This window comes from Chlorocebus sabaeus, chromosome 8 (assembly GCF_047675955.1).
Source record: "Chlorocebus sabaeus isolate Y175 chromosome 8, mChlSab1.0.hap1, whole genome shotgun sequence".
Lineage (NCBI taxonomy): Eukaryota > Metazoa > Chordata > Mammalia > Primates > Cercopithecidae > Chlorocebus > Chlorocebus sabaeus.
The window spans coordinates 125,427,420-125,447,144 of record NC_132911.1 but is presented as its reverse complement, the minus strand read 5'-3'; the positions used below and the strand labels follow the sequence as shown (position 1 = coordinate 125,447,144).

Below are 19,725 nucleotides of genomic sequence, written 5' to 3'. Positions count from 1 at the left end.
AAGCTCAGGTGGGGCTGACAGTTGCTACACTGACGTCCTGGCAAGGGGAAGGTGGGGCCATCCCCAGTGGCCACAGTCTAGAGCAGTATGTGGGATATGTGAATCTCTCTCATGTCCTGGTCCTGATGGGGCTTGCTCCTCAGTGCTAGCTGTTGCAACAGACCTGGATTACCCATCAGACCCCACAGTCCATTCCTAGATCTCAACTCAGCCTTCAGCCACAGGAGCCCCTGCCCAGCTCAAGACCAAGCTTCCATGGCAACTGGAATCCTGCTCAAGTCTCAGCGGTGGGACCCACTTTCCAGCATCTGGTGGCTGCTGCCCACACCACAGTTCTGGCTGCAGAAGTTCACTCTGCCCTTGTGCCCAGTTCTGTAAGCAGTAGACCAAGTTTCCCTAATGCCTAGGACCAGTACTATTAGATCACAGGACAGCACACAGTCTGTTAAAAAGTTACAACAGAAAATGGTGTCTTGCTACAGCTGCTTAGGTTTCATAAAGGGAGTGAGACCTAAGGTATGTTCCCTCCCTGGGGCGGTTCCTTCTCATAGTCTTCCAGCAGCTCCCTAAATTAGATTTAGGATTAGGGAGAGCCAAGATGCTCTCCCACAGCCTGGATTGCACAGTCCTCCAGTGGGAATGTGGACCACTGAAAGACTCTCACTCACCTTTTCTCCATGTTAGAGAGTCACTCCCAACTCCTCGTTGTTTTTGGCCAAGCAGACTGCCTGTTTTCCTTATCCGTCCTCATTTTTGGGTGTTTCCTGTTGCATTTCTGTTGCATTTCTTTGTCCTTCTTGGATAATGTATTGACAGTGTGATTGCCTACACACTATTTTGGCTCTTCTAAGTGGATGAGATGTGCTTGAAATGCCTCTAGTCAGCCATCTTGATCTCTATTCCTTACAACACTCATTCACCATCAGACTATAATTTTTAATAATCAGTAGGATCTGTCTCTCCCCTTTACTCTTAGTATTACCATCATTATTCTGGTCACAGAGATTGCGTTAAGGAGGAGAAAGTTCCAAGCCATGCTAATGAGTTTAAATTCTAAAAATTTCTAAATAACTTTTGGAATAGAGGCAGCCAGTTTTCCACTGTGATAGGGAAATGCCTCTCACCATTTTGCTCCATATCTCAGGACAAGGGAGAGACCGCCTTCAAAAGAAGTCAACTGAGTCAAGTCAAAATAGGAAGGGAGAAACAGAATCCTAATAACATCACTCGGGTCTCTCAATCTAGCCATCATGAAGAAAATCCTAGGTGAAATTTGCCAGTATATAAACCAGAAATTTTTCTTTTCTTACATAATTTTGAATTGGGTTTTCTGTCTTGAAGAAGGCTGCCTAATACAGAGGCCTACTGATAAAAACAAAACAAAACAAAAACCTTTCCTTGCTTGATGTCTAAGCCTAGTTATTCTCTCTCTCTCTCTCTCTCTCTCTCTCTCTCTCTCTCTCTCTCTCTCTCCCCCCCATCCTCCTCTGTGTCTTTCTCTCTCTCTGAAGTTTGTAGGATTCCTGCAGTAGCAAAACCACTTTCCTGTTCTGTGACTTGGCTGATTTTTTCTCAGTTACTTTCCTTTGCTAATACATAACGACTCCATCTTCACTTGCCTATCTGCAGGTCTAGGGTATGAAACCATTGCTCACAAAAAGCATTGATGGATGATGCAGGAAGTGAGGATTTGACAGGGCGTCTCTGCTCTAAATCAGATATATACTTCTTATTAGTGCATTAATCACTTTGAGCATCTTACTGCTCACTTATCAAGTATAATCACCTAGTTCATTTCTCTGTGCTATCACCTGCCTATTCACAGAAGTTTGAGTAGGGTGTGTGAAGTAGTAAGATTCAGACAATAGGGATTATAGTGGCATATAATCCCATACTAAGTTGTAGTAGGTGAATGTTTTCTAATGACACCTGGTATACAGATAAGTCAAAGTGGCCATAATATGTTCCCAATCCTAAAACAAAGGGAAAACAAAACGAAACAAAAAAAATAGCAACTCGATCACAAGAATTAGAACGTAATGCTCTGAAGAAATACGTTTTGAAAAATGAGTAAGGAAGGGTCTCTCAGAACAAGGAGATCCAAATAGATTTTGTTGCATTTTTTCTACATCACAGTAGCTGCTTTAATTCTTACTTTAAACTAGGTAATCTAGAACAAGTCTCTGAGCATCAGTTCAACATATCTCCTAACATGCTTCTATAGAGTTAGCACAGAACATTGCACTTAGAAGGCTATAAATTGATACATTTAATTAGTATATACTTTCATGACTGAACATATGAATGGATGCTTATGATGATTATTATCTCCTGCAAAGTTATATAGTCTTTCTCATTTTGTTTTCAATGTTTCACAAGGTCTTATTTTTTTTCCAAGTTTTCCCAATCACAACTATCCAACCCGCCAAGAGAATACCTGACCCAGTCTTCTGATTTAATTTCTTTTTATGATACAGATATTTATCCAGAGATTTTCTGGTCGAAAGTCACAACTTTATCATAAGCTGGTATGTATATATCTGTCCATTCTCTATCTGTAGTTCATTTTATAAAGATTATGTATACATATAAGTGATAAAATATGGTATATAGTTTGACTCTGATTTCACTGTTGCATATCAAGAAGTACGTGGCACTCTGGAGCTGGGCGCGGTGGGTCACGCCTGTAATCCCAGCACTTTGGGAGGCCGAGGCAGGCGGATCATGAGGTCAGGAGATCGAGACCATCCTGGCTAACACGGTGAAACCCCATCTCTACTAAAAATACAAAAAATTAGCCGGGCGTGGTGGCGGGCGCCTGTAGTCCCAGCTACTCAGGAGGCTGAGGCAGGAGAATGGCATGAACCTGGGAGGCAGAGCTTGCAGTGAGCCGAGATCACGCCACTGCACTCCAGCCTGGGCGACAGTGCAAGACTCCATCTCAAAAATAAATAAATAAATGAAAAGAAGTACATGGCACTCTGACATTACATACAAACAACAACAACTACTACAATGATTCTTGGTCCCCTCTATCACTAGACATATAAAAGGTATATGAGAAGTGATTTGCTAAATTTTGACCAAAATTAGCTTTAACAGAATATGCCATAATACCAAATAGGATATCATCTATCATTTTCTACATGACTCAAATATTCTACTTCCTTTTTCACTTAGAAAATTAAAAAATTAATAATTTCTGTCTTCTCTTATATTTGTATGTCCTTCTCTTCTGTTGTCCAACCCTAATTTGCTAAAGTGTACAAAATATAATATACCTTACCACTTCATCCAAAATATGATTACTATAAAAATAACAGCCAAGAGTCAAGATACTTTTAGTGCCTACTTAATTCAGTGTCTATATTTTAAAGAGATTGGAATGGATTTTTAAAAAACAAAACAAGTTGTTTAATATGCTCAAATTGGTCTTTGTCCCACTTTATTGTGTAATATAATCTCGATCCTAATCTATTGTATCATCAAATGTACAACACTGAACAAGTCAGTTTGTTTCTGAGACTCTCAGTTTCCCCATCTAATAAATGAAGAATTTCTAAATGTCCTACTAGCCGTATCTCTCTATGACCCTGAAATTTAGAAAAAAAAGTAAAAAATAGTAATTTAACTAAGAAAAAAGAAGCTATATCATTTGACCCTACTTAATTCCACTAATTTGAGAAATCAATCTAGCCTGAAGTAATAATCCAAATGAAAGCAAGAACTTACATGCACACAGATGTTTACCATATTGTTCTTTATAAAACCCCCAAAGGAGGAGGAAGTAAATATTTGAGGACAGGAGAATGGTTAATCAAATTACGTGGCATCCTCAACAGGATATTTAACAGCTGTAAATGATATTTAAGAAACAACATAAATTTTCTTATATTAATTGAGAAAAGCAGACTTTCATATTGTGTGTATTCTATGGTTTCATTGATGTGAAAATGTATATACATGTGGAAAATGGCTTGAAGGAATCATAGAGTTTATTCTATTTTATTAGAATGATGAGAAATATTTTTTAATAGTCCAGATCTTCTGTGATATTATTCTCATACAAAAATTAGTTCCCTGTTGTTTCTTCAAGGGGGATACTGTTTCCCTTTCTGAGAAGTTAATCGATGACCCTCCAAGACTTGAGAGGAGTGACCTGAGTTTAGGAGATAGTAGAACCCACCTAGATCATGGTGAGTACTCTTGAGAAATCTAAATATGCAAATTAACTTGGTAACGGGTTTTGAATCTCTCTAGCCGATATTAGAAATGGAAAGAAGATATAATCTAAGCTCACAAGTTTACAATTTGGAAGGGGAGACAGTTACACAATTAGCAAATCACATTACGGGTCATAAAATAAGAACTAAATTAGAGATGCATACATCAAGCTGTAAGAGCTTAGAAATTTAAGAAATGGTGGGGAGATTCTTTACAGAGAAGGGAGAATATGAAGGAATTATAGATAATACTGAAAAAAATTGGAGTGGAGCATGGGAAGGGCTTTATAGACAGAAGGAGTAGCACAAACAAAGAAAAGGAAACTGAAACTGTCTTTGTAGTATAAAACAATCAGTGGTCCTGTGACTGCTCTAAGGAACCAAAAGGGAGAAGCTAACTGTTAGCTAGAGAAGAGCTTATCTGTGATAAACCTTGTAATGTCATGTTAATTTAAAGTTTAGGCAATGAGTAGCCATATACAATTTTGGAAACCATGGAGAGATTCCAGGAATTCAAGGTTGTTTAATATTTGAAAAGCAATCAATGCAAAACCTTAATTATACAATACAGAATAAAAACCACATGATCATGTCAATAGACATAGAAAAGACATTTAACAGAATCTAACATCCTTTCATGGTTTTAAAAAAACACTCAGAAAACTAGAAATAGAAGAAAAAAATTTTAAATCTCATGAAGGATATGCAGGTTAATATTACATTTAATCAGGAACAAGACACTGAAATTTGCCCCAGCTACTTCTATTCAACATTGTGTGGTGGGTCTACCTGTAGAAATTAGGTAAGTAACAGCAATATACAGCATCCCAAATGAAAAGAAAGAAAGAAAACTATCTCTATTTGAATATGACTTGATCTTGTATATAGAATATTCTAAAGAATCCACTAAAAAGTATTCAAACTAATGAACTAATAATCAGAAAGGTTGTAGTATATAAAATCAATATATAATAATTACCTGTATTTCTCTGTGCTACCAATGAATAAAAAATGAAATTAAAGAAAAAATTCTTTCATAATAGCATAAAAAATAATTAGGAAAAGACCTTAACAAAGTAGTGTAAGACTTGTATACTTAAAGCAACAAAACATTGTGTTGCAAGAAATTAAACTTTTAAATAAATGGAAGGACATCCTATGTTTATATATTGTAACATTTAATATTGAAAATATAGCAATACTCCACACGTTTATTTACAGATTTAACACAATCCCTATCAAAATCCCAGCTGGATTTCTTCAGAAATTGATAAACTGATCCTAAAATGTATATGGAAATCCAAAGGACCCAGAATAGCCACAACCATGTTTACTAAGAAGGTCAAATTGAAGGACTCACACTTCCCAATTTCAAAATTTACTACAAAGCTATACTAATCAAGAATAGTGATACTGGCACAAGAATAGCTATTTAAATAGAATGAATTAAAAGTCTAGTAAAAAAGAAAAAACCTCACATTTGGTTGCATTTTTGTTAGTTGACTTTTAACAATGGGTTATAAGATAATTCAATAGGAAACAAAGTCTTTGCAACAAATGGTGCTGGGACACCTGTATATCCACATGCAAAAGAATGGAAGGGAGCCTCTAAGCCACACATACACAAGAATTAATATTGATCATGGATTTAAATGTAAAAGCTAAAATTTATTAAACTTTAGAAGTCACCGTAGGAGTAAAATCTTTATGACCTTGTGTTTGGGAATATATTTTTGCATGCTATACCAAAAACATTAGCAACAAAAGAAAAAATAGATACATTTGGTTAAAACAAAAATTTTGTGTTGCACACTGTACGATCAGGATATTGAAAAGACAACAAACAAAATGGGAGAAAACACTGGCAAAGCATATATTTGATAAGGAACTTGTATCCAGAATGTATAAATGACTTGTAACTCAGTAATAAAATGACAAGTAGCCCAATTTTTAAAAGTTGGCAAAGGATCTGAATAGACACATCTCTAAAGAAGATATACAAGTGAGCAACACATGCGTGAAAAAATGCTCAACATCATTAGTTTTCACATAATCCAAACCACAATGAGTTGAGTTACTTTTCCACATTTGTTGAACTGCCTCTAATCAAAAAGACAGATAAATATTAGAAAAGATGTGGAGAAATTAGAACCCTTGTACTTTGCAGATGGAAATATAAAATGGTGCGGCTGCTTTGAAAAACAGCATTATTTTTGGTTTCTCCAAAGATTGAACATAAACTTCCCAGATAGCCATGCAATTTCATTGCTATGTATTTACCCAAAAGAACATCTGCTTCCCAAAAAACCTGTACATGAATGTTCACAGTAGTATTATTCAAAATAGTCAAAAACTGGAAACAACCCAAATGTTCAACTGATGAATGAATGAATAAAAGGTGGTATATGCAAGGCAGGGAACGGTGGCTCACACCTGTATTCCCAGCACTGTGGGAGGCCAAGGTGGACAGATCACTTGAGCTCATAAGTTTGAGACCAGCCTGGGTTACATGTTGAAACCCTGTCCCTAAAAAAAAATACAAAAATTAGCCTGGCATGGTGTTGCACACCTGTAGTCCCAGCTACTCAGGAGGCTGGGGGCATGGCTTGAGCCCAGGAGGCAGAGGTTGCAGTGAGCTGATATCATGCCACTGCACTCCAGCCTGGGCAATAGAGTCAGACTTTGTCTCAAAAAATAAAAAAAAAAATAAAAAATAAAAGTGGCATATGCATACAATGAAATATACTTAGCAATGAAAAGTTATAAAGAATTGATACATGTTATAACATAGATGAATTCTGAAAACATGCTAAGTGAAAGAAACCAGTCACAAATGACTACATAATTGTATAATTCAATTTCTATAAAATGCCCAGAATGGGCAAATCTACATAAAGTGAAGTAAATTAGTTTCCTAGGGCTTAAGGAAGGGAAGATTATGAAGGAGGGAGGGAGGGACGGAGAAATTGCTAATGGGTATAGAGCTTTTTTTAGGGGTGACAAAAATGTTCCAAATTTAGATTGTGGTAGATGCTGCACAATTCTGTGAATATACTAAAGACTATTCAAAGTGTCCAGGGAATGGGATACTTTAAATTTTTTTTTTTTTTTTTTAAGTTCTAGGGTACATGTGCATAACGTGCAGGTTTGTTACATATGTAAACTTGTGCCATGTTGGCGTGCTGCACCCATCAACTCGTCAACACCCATCAATTCGTCATTTACATCAGGTATAACTCCCAATGCAATCCCTCCCTCCTCCCCCCTCCCCATGATAGGCCCCGGTGTATGATGTTCCCCTTCCCAAGTCCAAGTGATCTCATTGTTCAGTTCCCACCTATGAGTGAGAACATAAATGGGTTCTTTATATGGTGTGTGAATTATACTTGAAGAAAAGTGCTGCTTTTGTAATTTAATATATCAAATCATTCTGGAACTTAAATTCTATAAGGTATTTTTGTTGTTGCTGTTTTTGTTTTGTTTTTGTTTTTTTCTTTTTTTGAGACAGAATCTTGCTCCGTTGCCCAGGCTGGAGTGCAGTGGCATGATCTCAGCTCACTGCAACCTCCGCCTCCCGGGTTCAAATGATTCTCATGCCTCAGCCTCCCAAGTAGCTGGGATTACAGGCACGTACCACTATGCCCGGTTAATTCTTTGTATTTGTAGTAGAGACAGGGTTTTGCCATGTTGCCCAGGCTGGTCTTGAACTCCTGAGCTCAGGCAATCCGCCCAATTCAGCCTCCCAAAGTGCTAGGAATACAGGCATGAGCAACGGCGCCTGGCCTCCATAAGGTATTCTTTAAAGCAATATAACAGGGGGCAGAGCAAGATGGCCAAATAGGAACAGCTCCAGTCTCCAACTCCCAGCGCGAGCGACACAGAAGACCGGTGATTTCTGCATTTTCAACTGAGGTACTGGGTTCATCTCACTGGGGAGTGCCAGATGATCGGTGCTGGTCAGCTGCTGCAGCCCAACCAGCGAGAGCTGAAGCAGGGCGAGACATTGCCTCACCTGGAAAGCGCAAGGGGGAAGGGAATCCCTTTTCCTAGCCAGGGGAACTGAGACATACAACACCTGGAAAATCGGGTAACTCCCACCCCAATACCCCAATACTGCGCTTTAAGCAAACAGGCACACCAGGAGATCATATCCCACACCTGGCCGGGAGGGTCCCACACCCACGGAGCCTCCCTCATTGCTAGCACAGCAGTCTGTGATCTACTGGCAAGGCAGCAGCCAGGCTGGGGGAGGGGCGCCCGCCATTGCTGAGGCTTAAGTAGGTAAACAAAGCTGCTGGGAAGCTCGAACTGGGTGGAGCTCACAGCAGCTCAAGGAAACCTGCCTGTCTCTGTAGACTCCACCTCTGGGGACAGGGCACAGTAAACAATAACAAACGCAGCAGAAAGCTCTGCAGACGCAAACGACTCTGTCTGACAGCTTTGAAGAGAGCAGTGGATCTCCCAACACGGAGGTTGAGATCTGAGAAGGGACAGACTCCCTGCTCAAGTGGGTCCCTGACCCCTGAGTAGCCTAACTGGGAGACATCCCCCACTAGGGGCAGTCTGACACCCCACACCTCACAGGGTGGAGTACACCCCTGAGAGGAAGCTTCCAAAGCAAGAATCAGACAGGTACACTTGCTGTTCAGAAATATTCTATCTTCTGCAGCCTCTGCTGCTGATACCCAGGCAAACAGGGTCTGGAGTGGACCTCAAGAAATCTCCAACAGACCTACAGCTGAGGGTCCTGACTGTTAGAAGGAAAACTATCAAACAGGAAGGACACCTACACCAAAACCCCATCAGTACATCACCATCATCAAAGACCAGAGGCAGATAAAACCACAAAGATGGGGAAAAAGCAGGGCAGAAAAGCTGGAAATTCAAAAAATAAGAGCGCATCTCCCCCGGCAAAGGAGCGCAGCTCATCGCCAGCAACGGATCAAAGCTGGACGGAGAATGACTTCGACGAGATGAGAGAAGAAGGCTTCAGTCCATCAAATTTCTCAGAGCTAAAGGAGGAATTACGTACCCAGCGCAAAGAAACTAAACATATTGAAAAAAAAGTGGAAGAATTGATGGCTAGAGTAATTAATGCAGAGAAGGTCATAAACGAAATGAAAGAGACGAAAACCATGACACGAGAAATACGTGACAAATGCACAAGCTTCAGTAACCGACTCGATCAACTGGAAGAAAGAATGTCAGCGATTGAGGATCAAATGAATGAAATGAAGCGAGAAGAGACACCAAAAGAAAGAAGAAGAAAAAGAAATGAACAAAGCCTGCAAGAAGTATGGGATTATGTAAAAAGACCAAATCTACGTCTGATTGGGGTGCCTGAAAGTGAGGGGGAAAATGGAACCAAGTTGGAAAACACTCTTCAGGATATCATCCAGGAGAACTTCCCCAACCTAGTAGGGCAGGCCAACATTCAAATCCAGGAAATACAGAGAATGCCACAAAGATACTCCTCGAGAAGAGCAACTCCAAGACACATAATTGCCAGATTCACCAAAGTTGAAATGAAGGAAAAAATCTTAAGGGCAGCCAGAGAGAAAGGTCGGGTTACCCACAAAGGGAAGCCCATCAGACTAACAGCAGATCTCTCGGCAGAAACTCTTCAAGCCAGAAGAGAGTGGGGGCCAATATTCAACATTCTTAAAGAAAAGAATTTTAAACCCAGAATTTTATATCCAGCCAAACTAAGTTTCATAAGTGAAGGAGAAATAAAATCCTTTACAGATAAGCAAATGCTTAGAGATTTTGTCACCACTAGGCCTGCCTTACAAGAGACCCTGAAGGAAGCACTAAACATGGAAAGGAACAACCGGTACCAGCCATTGCAAAAACATGCCAAAATGTAAAGACCATCAAGGCTAGGAAGAAACTGCATCAACTAACGAGCAAAATAACCAGTTAATATCATAATGGCAGGATCAAGTTCACACATAACAATCTTAACCTTAAATGTAAATGGACTAAATGCTCCAATTAAAAGACACAGACTGGCAAACTGGATAAAGAGTCAAGACCCATCACTCTGCTGTATTCAGGAGACCCATCTCACACGCAGAGACATACATAGGCTCAAAACAAAGGGATGGAGGAAGATTTACCAAGCAAATGGAGAACAAAAAAAAGCGGGGGTTGCAATACTAGTCTCTGATAAAACAGACTTTAAACCATCAAAGATCAAAAGAGACAAAGAAGGCCATTACATAATGGTAAAGGGATCAATTCAACAGGAAGAGCTAACTATCCTAAATATATATGCACCCAATACAGGAGCACCCAGATTCATAAAGCAAGTCCTTAGAGACTTACAAAGAGACTTAGACTCCCATACAATAATCATGGGAGACTTCAACACTCCACTGTCAACATTAGACAGATCAACGAGACAGAAAGTTAACAAGGATATCCAAGAATTGAACTCATCTCTGCAGCAAGCAGACCTAATAGACATCCATAGAACTCTCCACCCCAAATCAACAGAATATACATTCTTCTCAGCACCACATCGTACTTACTCCAAAATTGACCACGTAATTGGAAGTAAAGCACTCCTCAGCAAATGTACAAGAACAGAAATTATAACAAACTGTTTCTCAGACCACAGTGCAATCAAACTAGAACTCAGGACTAAGAAACTCAATCAAACCGCTCAACTACATGGAAACTGAACAACCTGCTCCTGAATGACTACTGGGTACATAACGAAATGAAGGCAGAAATAAAGATGTTCTTTGAAACCAATGAGAACAAAGATACAACATACCAGAATCTCTGGGACACATTTAAAGCAGTGTGTAGAGGGAAATTTATAGCACTAAATGCCCACAAGAGAAAGCAGGAAAGATCTAAAATTGACACTCTAACATCGCAATTAAAAGAACTAGAGAAGCAAGAGCAAACACATTCGAAAGCTAGCAGAAGGCAAGAAATAACTAAGATCAGAGCAGAACTGAAGGAGATAGAGACACAAAAAACCCTCCAAAAAAATCAATGAATCCAGGAGTTGTTTTTTTGAAAAGATCAACAAAATTGACAGACCACTAGCAAGACTAATAAAGAAGAAGAGAGAGAAGAATCAAATCGACGCAATTAAAAATGATAAAGGGGATATCACCACCGACCCCACAGAAATACAAACTACCATCAGAGAATACTATAAACACCTCTACGTAAATAAACTGGAAAATCTAGAAGAAATGGATAATTTCCTGGACACTTACACTCTTCCAAGACTAAACCAGGAAGAAGTTGAATCCCTGAATAGACCAATAGCAGGCTCTGAAATTGAGGCAATAATTAATAGCCTACCAACCAAAAAAAGTCCAGGACCAGATGGATTCACAGCTGAATTCTACCAGAGGTACAAGGAGGAGTTGGTACCATTCCTTCTGAAACTATTCCAATCAATAGAAAAAGAGGGAATCCTCCCTAACTCATTTTATGAGGCCAACATCATCCTGATACCAAAGCCTGGCAGAGACACAACAAAAAGAGAGAATTTTAGACCAATATCCCTGATGAACATCGATGCAAAAATCCTCAATAAAATACTGGCAAACTGGATTCAGCAACATATCAAAAAGCTTATCCACCATGATCAAGTGGGCTTCATCCCTGGGATGCAAGGCTGGTTCAACATTCGCAAATCAATAAACATAATCCAGCATATAAACAGAACCAAAGACAAGAACCACATCATTATCTCAATAGATGCAGAAAAGGCTTTTGACAAAATTCAACAGCCCTTCATGCTAAAAACGCTCAAGAAATTCGGTATTGATGGAACGTACCTCAAAATCATAAGAGCTATTTATGACAAACCCACAGCCAATATCATACTGAATGGGCAAAAACTGGAAAAATTCCCTTTGAAAACTGGCACAAGACAGGGATGCCCTCTCTCACCACTCCTATTCAACATAGTGTTGGAAGTTCTGGCTAGGGCAATCAGGCAAGAGAAAGAAATCAAGGGGATTCAGTTAGGAAAAGAAGAAGTCAAATTGTCCCTGTTTGCAGATGACATGATTGTATATTTAGAAAACCCCATTGTCTCAGCCCAAAATCTCCTTAAGCTGATAAGCAACTTCAGCAAAGTCTCAGGATACAAAATTAATGTGCAAAAATCACAAGCATTCTTATACACCAGTAACAGACAAACAGAGAGCCAAATCAGGAATGAACTTCCATTCACAATTGCTTCAAAGAGAGTAAAATACCTAGGAATCCAACTTACAAGGGATGTAAAGGACCTCTTCAAGGAGAACTACAAACCACTGCTCAGTGAAATAAAAGAGGACACAAACAAATGGAAGAACATACCATGCTCATGGATAGGAAGAATCAATATCGTGAAAATGGCCATACTGCCCAAGGTAATTTATAGATTCAATGCCATCCCCATCAAGCTACCAATGAGCTTCTTCACAGAATTGGAAAAAACTGCTTTAAAGTTCATATGGAACCAAAAAAGAGCCCGCATCTCCAAGACAATCCTAAGTCAAAAGAACAAAGCTGGAGGCATCACGCTACCTGACTTCAAACTATACTACAAGGCTACAGTAACCAAAACAGCATGGTACTGGTACCAAAACAGAGATATAGACCAATGGAACAGAACAGAGTCCTCAGAAATAATACCACACATCTACAGCCATCTGATCTTTGACAAACCTGAGAGAAACAAGAAATGGGGAAAGGATTCCCTATTTAATAAATGGTGCTGGGAAAATTGGCTAGCCATAGGTAGAAAGCTGAAACTGGATCCTTTCCTTACTCCTTATACGAAAATTAATTCAAGATGGATTAGAGACTTAAATGTTAGACCTAATACCATAAAAATCCTAGAGGAAAACCTAGGTAGTACCATTCAGGACATAGGCATGGGCAAAGACTTCATGTCTAAAACACCAAAAGCAATGGCAGCAAAAGCCAAAATTGACAAATGGGATCTCATTAAACTCAAGAGCTTCTGCACAGCAAAAGAAACTACCATCAGAGTGAACAGGCAACCTACAGAATGGGAGAAAATTTTTGCAATCTACTCATCTGACAAAGGGCTAATATCCAGAACCTACAAAGAACTCAAACAAATTTACAAGAAAAAAACAAACAACCCCCTCAAAAAGTGGGCAAAGGATATGAACAGACATTTCTCAAAAGAAGACATTCATACAGCCAACAGACACATGAAAAAATGCTCATCATCACTGACCATCAGAGAAATGCAAATCAAAACCATAATGAGATACCATCTCACACCAGTTAGAATGGTGATCATTCAAAAGTCAGGAAACAACAGGTGCTGGAGAGGATGTGGAGAAATAGGAACACTTTTACACTGTTGGTGGGATTGTAAACTAGTTCAACCATTATGGAAAACAGTATGGCGATTCCTCAAGGATCTAGAACTAGATGTACCCTATGACCCAGCCATCCCATTACTGGGTATATACCCAAAGGATTATAAATTATGCTGCTATAAAGACACATGCACACGTATGTTTATTGCAGCACTATTCACAATAGCAAAGACTTGGAATCAACCCAAATGTCCATCAGTGACAGATTGGATTAAGAAAATGTGGCACATATACACCATGGAATACTATGCAGCCATAAAAAAGGATGAGTTTGTGTCCTTTGTAGGGACATGGATGCAGCTGGAAACCATCATTCTTAGCAAACTATCACAAGAACAGAAAACCAAACACCGCATGTTCTCACTCGTAGGTGGGAACTGAACAATGAGATCACTTGGACTCGGGAAGGGGAACATCACACACCGGGGCCTATCATGGGGAGGGGGGAGGGGGGAGGGATTGCATTGGGAGTTATACCTGATGTAAATGACGAGTTGATGGCTGCAGCACACCAACATGGCACAAGTATACATATGTAACAAACCTGCACGTTGTGCACATGTACCCTACAACTTAAAGTATAATAATAATAAATAAAAAAAAAAAGAAAAAGAAAAAAACAAAGTCACCAACCAGTAGATATCGTGTTATTCCATTCATATAAAGTTCAAAACAGGCAAAATTAAGTTACTGTGATAGAAATGGAGAAAATAAATACAAAATTACAAATAAAAATAAAATAAAATAAAAATAAAGCAATATAACAATATTTAATATCCACTTTATAAGGTGAGATATTACATGTTTTGCAATTACACAAACTTAAAATGAAAATATCTAGGTGTCAGTTTAGAAATTTATGAAAGGATAAAAAAGTTTTTCCAAAATTCTTTTGAAGGTCATGCCAGCAAATCCGTGTGAATGGCACTGGATTTAAAGAAGGAAGTTTAATTGAACGGTTACTACTCTCAATCACAGGAGCAGTTATCAGCATTTCCATTGAGACAATGGTGGTGGGAAAAGGAAGGCAAATATTTATTCACCCATGCATAAACTCATAAAAGTAGGTAATCAAGACATGCTTATTAAATAAACCTTGGAAGAAATAATGTCTGAAGCACTCCACAGTATATGGCTCAATATCCTACACAGAATATTGTCACAGGATATTTCATGTTTAGAGCAGAAATGAAATGTGTACATTTTCACAAAATCTTAGACTTTCTTTTTAGTTTTTAACTTTCCCTTCTGCCTTAGCAATATTTCACTTTGTTTCCTAACAAGCTGCAAAACAGACAGTTTAAAGATGGTTGTTACCTTACAGGTAGGATGTGGATGAGGAAAAAAAAAAAAAAAGGGGTCTCAAAGGAAAGTGACTAGATGATGGTTTTACTCAGATTATTTTTAGATTGAATGTGTCAGTTCTCAATTAATGGAGACCCCGTAAGAAGAAAATTTATTTTAGAAGGGAGTGGAAGAGAGCCTTGCTACTATCATGACCTCTCCTTTAGTCATGGGTAAACTGAAGGAATTTCTGACTACCCAGGGCCTACCTCTCCAATTTTAAGTCAGTGACAAAGCTCTGTTCTTCAAGAAAGCATACCGTATCAGGGCGACTTTGTTCAGGAAGTGAATCATCCCAGGGAACAGAGGTGTGGATGTTGCTTTCTTAATGTGAAAGTAGGCTTGGCAAATCTGTCATTGAAGCTCTGGTATACTGCATGCCTGCTTATTTATGCTCATGAATAGCAATGCGAAGTTTTATCATTCAATGATTCACAAGGGAACTTAGTAGTTATTTGAATTAATGACAGGAAACATGTTATTTTGGTCAGAATGTATAGTAAAGACTAGGATGAATTCCTGTCCCATTCTCCTAATCCCTTGCTACAAGTTTCTAAACTCCCATCATTAGAGAGCTATCCCTTTGGGCCAGGCTGGGTGACTCATGCCTGTAATCCCAGCACTTTGGGAGGCTGGGGCGAGTGGAGCATTTGAGATCAGGAGTTCAAGACCAGCCTGGCCAACATGGTGAACCCCCATCTCTATTAAAAATACAAAAATTAGCCGGGTGGTAGCTCGCCTGTAGTCCCAGCTACTCGGGAGGCTGAGGCAGGAGAATCACTTGAGCCTGGGAGGTGGAGGTTGCAGTGAGCCGAGATCATGCCATTGCACTCCAGTCTGGGTGACAGAATGAGACCCCGTCTCAAAAAAAAAAAAAAAAAAAAAAAAAAAAAAAGCGCCATCCCTTCGTGTTTAAGAATAAGTTAGCCCTGCTCCTAGCTTCAGCTTTACAAAGCCCTTGGGAGCCATTAATTCATTAGGCATCCCATAATCATTAACACTTTATGATAGTAATCAATCAACTACAAACTCCTATTACTGACCACCAAGCATAAAGTTCAATCCTCATTTGTGCCTACAAAGAGTTTACAGTGTAATTGCAGATAATAAATTACATAGAAAGCTATTGCTATAAAAATTCCTTTACGAGAGTAAAATAAATAGGGCAAATATTAAAAGCTACAAGACTACCTGGAGACATGCTTTATCAATTCTTCCCTCTCTCATGAATTATCAGCTATTGTCTGTCTAGAAATAGAAAGTAATTTTTTTTTTATCTAAACAAATATCAAAACAACCATTCTTCCAGGATATTGCTATCTCCTGAAGCACCACTTTGTGATTTTATAGTGTAAAATTTATAGAAAATGTAGTCTATAATTCCCTTCAATCCACCTTTCCTAAAATTCACTCGTCAGATAATACAGCCCCAACCACGTGACCAAAATATGCAATGATCTGCACTGCCCTGAACCTAATCAATGATGTTGTATTTAGCCTATTTGATTTATGAGTAGGCTTTGGATCAATGGTCACTCTCCCCTCTTTGAAATATTTTTCTAGCACAGCTTTTTAGGAAATCACACTTTCTTGGTTTTCTTAACTCAGTAACTGTTCTTGGTTTTCTTTTTTTAGGTCCTCCTTATCTTGCAGATCTCTGAATATTGAATGCTGAAGGCTTAATCCTATCACTACTGCATCCATTTCTGGAAGATCCCATCCAATTTCATGACTGACTTTCACTGCCATTTTTTGCTAACAACTTCATAATTTATATGTTTCACTGTAACTCAGTATGTTCAGAACCAAACTCTAGGTCTTCTTTCCTAAACCTTTCACTTGCTCAGGATAAACACGTTGAAGTCCTACTTGACTCCCCTTGTCCTCTCGTATCCCACATCTGCTTTTCAATAAATCTGAATTGAACTACAGATTCAGGACAATCTCTTCCAAAATATTTCTAAGGTATTTTCTGGGATTGGCAAGTTGATTTTAAATTATTTATGAACATGTAAAAGTTTAAGGGTAGCCAAGATTTTCAAAGAAGAAGAACAGTGTGAGGAGAATTTTCTACCACAGATTGATTGTGATGGTTAATTTTGTATCAGCTTGGCTTGGCTGTGGTGCCCAGATGATTGGTCAAAGAAACACGAGTCTCGATTTTATTGTGAAGGTATTTTCTTAGACATTATTAACATTTACATTTGTAGACTTTGGATGAAGCAGATTACTCTCCATAATGTTTGTAAACCTCATCTAATCAGTTGAAGGCCTTAAGTTAAAAGGACTGAGGACTCCCAAGGAAGAAGAAATTCTGCCTTCAGACTGCCTTCCTACTTGAGACTGCTGCATCAGCTCTTCCCAGGATCGTGAATCTCTAGCCTGCCCTGCATATTTTAAACTTGTCAGCTCTCACAATTTCTTAAAATCTCTCGATATACACACACACACACACACACACACTCTCTGTTGCTTCTATTTCTCTGGAAAGCTCTAATACACAAGACTTATTATAAAACTATGATATTTAAGATTGTGTGGTATTAGCACAGATAAAGAATATCAAGTAGAACAGATAATTCAAAAGTAAACCCATACATGTATGGATACTAAATATATGACAGAGATGAAATTATAGAATCATGGGAAAGAAAAGACTTTTTAGTAAGTATGCTGGAGCAAGTTTAAACTTATATGGCTGAAAATGACACTGAATTCCTATCTCATCCAATCAAAAAATCAATTTTGAATTTAACTAAAATCAATTTAGTCAATGTTCATAACTTATTGCCAAATGTAAAAGGCAATCCTATAAAACTTTTAGAAAGAAATATGGAAGACTATCTTTACCATCTTGGTGTAGAAAATTATTTCACAAAAAATTATCAAAAGACTTTTATTGAAGGGTAAAAGAATGATAAAGTTGATTACGTTAAAACTAAGGATCTCAGTCATCATAAACTCCATTTTTAAAAGTGAAGAAATGGCCAGGCACAGTGGCTCACTCCTGTAATTCCAGCACTTTGGGAGGCCAAGGCAGAAGGATGGCTTGAGCCTGGGAATTTGAGACCAGACTGGGCAACATAGGGAGACTCTATTTCTACTAAAAATAAATAAATAAGATGAAATAAAAGTGAGTTGGGCATGGTGGCACACACCGTAGTCCCAGCTACTTCGGAGCCTGCGGTGGGAGGTTTGCTTGAGCCCAGGAGAGGGAGGCTGCAGAGAGCCATGTCTGCACCATTGCACTGCAGCCTGGGTGACAGAGTAAGACCCTGTCTCAAAAAAAGAAAGAAAAGCAAAAAAGGTTAGGGCACTCATGAGTTAGACTTTTGGTGGAAGTGCTACTACCCTGGCTGCAGAAAAAGTACATAACCCAGAGCCAAAGGGCTCTGGGCTGCTGAGTCTGTTTTTTTTTTTTTTTTTTTTTTTTTTTTTTTTTTTTTTTTTTTAGACTGAGTCTCGCTCTGTCGCCCAGGCTGGAGTGCAGTGGCCGGATCTCAGCTCACTGCAAGCTCCGCCTCCCGGGTTCACGCCATTCTCCTGCCTCAGCCTCCAGAGTAGCTGGGACTACCAGCGTGAGCCACCGCACCCGGCTAGTTTTTTTGTGTTTTTAGTCCAGACAGGGTTTCACCATGTGAGCCAGGATAATCTCGATCTCCTGACCTCGTGATCCGCCCGTCTTGGCCTCCCAAAGTGCTGGGATTACAGGCGTGAGCCACCGCACCCGGCCTCTTGTTTTTTTTCTGAGCTTCCAAAGTGGGGACCCAGAATCTTTCTCTCTGGCTGCTGCTGCCACTGGAGTCACCACCACGGTGGCACTGCCTCTGCAGGGGCACCTTCACCTCTGTTGCGTGCACCAACTCTTTCACCACTGTTTGCTTTGCCACTGCCACTACTGTAAGAGTTGTGGCCAGAAACCAGAATAAAGAGGAGAGTTTCTTATTTCCTCCTTCTGACTTTCGATCTTTTTCCGGTGCTTTCCAGAAAAAGCACTTTGAAAATACAGCTTACAGGATCCAAACTTCCCTAAAATATGTAGCAGAGAACAGAATAAAGGGAATCAAGCTGAGAGCAAATTAATAAATAATTTGCATACTCTCTTAAAGCAAGTTCTTATCATTCTTTATTCCTCAAATTTAACTGATTACTTGACCCTGCCTCTCAGCCACTGTTGGTGCAGTTTCTTCCTTTTAGGAGTCCTTAGCCTTCTGCCTGTGACTTCCTACAATCCAGTGTACCCTTCAAGTCCCCATTCAGATAATGTTCTGTACATAACACAGTCCTCCCAATTTTGAAGATCATCTTTCCTGGCCCTGTTCACCCACTATACTTTCAGAGTGAACTCTTATACATGCTAATTTAATCTATAAACCTTCACAAAGAGGACTAAAAAAATAAGGCCTATTCTTTTAATGAGATTGAAGTCCCAGCTGGGCGCGGTGGTTCATGCCTATAATCTTAGCACTTTGGGAGGCCCAGGTAGGTGAATTGCCTCAGCTCAGGGGTTTGAGACCCATCTGGGCACCATGGTAAAACCCCGTCTCTTCTAAAAATATAAAAAATTAGCTGGACATGGTGATGCAGCTATTGGGGAGACTGAGGCATGAGAATTGTTTGAAACCGGGAGGTGGAGGTTGCAGTGAGCTGAGATCATGCCACTGCACTGCAGCCTGGGCAAAAGAGTGAGACTTTGTCTGAAAATAAATAAATAAATGTAAAAATAAAGTCCTTCTATGTGGAGAATTAGAAAACCAAATAAGCAAATACAGTGTCTTAAG

General features: G+C 39.2%; 1 long non-coding RNA gene across 2 annotated transcripts in view; it reads left to right on the top strand.

Annotated features, from left to right (window-relative positions):
- Positions 1 to 19,725, top strand: part of LOC140712331 (uncharacterized) — a 32,723-nt gene that overhangs the window by 6,500 nt on the left and 6,498 nt on the right. For both annotated transcript variants that reach the window (XR_012093861.1, XR_012093862.1), the window contains exons 3-4: positions 4,077 to 4,196; positions 14,499 to 14,663. This is a non-coding gene — a long non-coding RNA (uncharacterized lncRNA). The remainder of the gene's footprint in view (positions 1 to 4,076; positions 4,197 to 14,498; positions 14,664 to 19,725) is intronic.